Source organism: Vigna radiata, chromosome 6 (genome assembly GCF_000741045.1).
Source record: "Vigna radiata var. radiata cultivar VC1973A chromosome 6, Vradiata_ver6, whole genome shotgun sequence".
Taxonomy (NCBI): Eukaryota; Viridiplantae; Streptophyta; class Magnoliopsida; order Fabales; family Fabaceae; genus Vigna; species Vigna radiata.
The window spans coordinates 7752879-7755284 of record NC_028356.1 but is presented as its reverse complement, the minus strand read 5'-3'; positions in this window follow the sequence as shown (position 1 = coordinate 7755284).

The following is a 2406-nucleotide window of genomic DNA, read 5'->3' as shown; positions in this document are numbered from 1 at the left end:
TGTTTGAAAATGACCAGTTCTGCGAGTGTTGAAAGCAGATGTGATTGAGAGATGTAGAGTTGTCTGGATATGGAATTGGTTTTTGCATGAGTTTGATTCTACGTACATACACACACTTTGGTTAAGGATGAAAAAGGCCCTGTCTGATATTGATTATGCAACTACTTGGCCAGATAGCCAACCTTGTGACACTGTGCTTCAATTGTAAATCCTTTTTGAGTCTTAATTTCTTTCTTTCACCTTGAGCCTAATATGTTATCCTACCTTACACCTTAGAAGATAACATGTACTGTGAATTTGTGAGGTTAAGGTTGAATTCAAGTTTGGGGGAAGAAATCAATAAAAAAAATTGAAAAAAAAATTATTGCTCAAATTGAAAAAGAAGGTTGAGTTGTAAAAGAAAATGGTGTGTGATAAATGATATATGTTGGAGATTTGAGTACTGAATTGGGAATTGAAGTTGTTCTCTTCTTAATAGGTGTCTTTGAATCCAAGAAAAACCATTATTCTTTTTCTAGCCAAGCCAAGCCTTACCCTGAAAAGACCTTTGGACTTAACCAATAGTGTGTGAATCAAATGAAATGCAAACGCTGATGAAGTTTTATGACAATTCTACGACAAACACTTGAGTGGTGAGGAATGATAAATGCTGATTTGGTTATTCATATTCTATGTATAGGTGATTTTGTGAGTACTGTACCATGCCATATTTGTTTGAATCTTTGAGAATGCATGTGATTTTTTTTCTAATGTGCAAAGTCATTATATCAAAATGTCAAATGTCTGTTGTGTCGTTCATTTTCTTCTGTGATTTCCTAAGGGCATGAAATAATTCAAGTTTGGGGGAGTTGATAAGTGTGAAAATGAGTTATTTTTACACTTATAAATGATCTCAATTTTATAATTATTCATGTTATTACTCAGTGAAAAGTTGTAATAGGAAGTAGATTGTTTCGTAAATTATTGTTCAGGAAAAGTTGTATAAATTGGAAGTTGTCAACCAATTATCGCAAAGCGGAAGCAAAAATTCGCAGAGCCAAGAAAATTAATTCGCACAATGTACCAATACTTGTGCGCTGAGCGAATTATACCAATTAAAAGGAGGTTTCAATTTTTAAATTCGCATAGCGCACCACTGTGCGCTTAGCGAATTAGAGCAGTTGAGTGCATGAATTAAAATTAATTCGCACAACGAATACACTCTTGTGCGCTGAGCGAATTAAAATAATTATATGCTCTTAAAAGATGTGACAGACAAGAAGAAACCATCTCCTGACACGAAAAAAAAACGCTCTGGAGAACTGGAGAAGACCATCAGGAGACCCTTCAAGACATCAAGACTCCACTTTCTGCAAGGAATTGCTGTAAAGAGTACGTTTTAGATGTCTAGGAAAGGCTAGTTTTTCTATTCATTGGAATTGGTTGTATGACGATATATTAATGTAAATTTTCTGTGCAATATATGTCTCTGTTCTTGTTCTTTTTTTGACTTGCTTTAGATTATACGGAAGTATAATTCTTTTTAAAGGTTCTTTTGTACTGGGAAGTATTTTTAGAACCAGAAACGTAAGAAAAGAAACTAAAAGGAATGATGCTAGGAATAGTTTCTGTACTTTTGGTCATTCTAAACATCTTATTTTAATGCAAAATTATCTGTTGAATTAATTAATGAATTAATAATTTAATAGATAATTTCAGAACTTGCTTTAAAGAATTAAATCAAGATACGATTATGTGAATGCTTGAACAGAGAACATATTTTATCGAGGATGTTACTGTAATGTTAGTCAAAGACCAATTCCTGGCACACCAACTGTGTTTCTTGTATTGTTTTATGTATTTTGGTGTCTAATTGAGTTATAAAAGAAAGAATTGTCATGTGTTGCACAAGTCCCTTGGGAGAACGATACTTTACATATCCACTATATTATTTGAAACGATTTGGTATACTTGTCAAAAAGTTATCAAATGTGTTCTGTGAGAGAAGGGGAAAAGAAGAAGGAAGAGATATGAGAGGTAACCATCCACGCTAAAAAGAAATACCAGTTTAAATTTTTTTAGGATAATGATATTTAGACAACATTTTTTTGACAACATTTGAACATTGATTACGTGTCAATATGTGATTGGTCAAAAATTACTCCATAATCAATAATAATAATCATAAACACTATTGTGGAGTAATTTTTGACCAATCACAGATTGACACGTAATCAATGTTCAAATGTTATCAAAAAAATATTGTCTAAATATCATTATCCATTTTTTTAAATATTCATATTATTCAATTACAGGGTAAATTTGGTAGTTTTGAAAATTTTGGAAACATAAAATGAAGTTGGAGGTGAAGGATCAAATCCTCGAAGTTTTTTGCATTACCATAAAAGTTGCAATTTCCACACTATT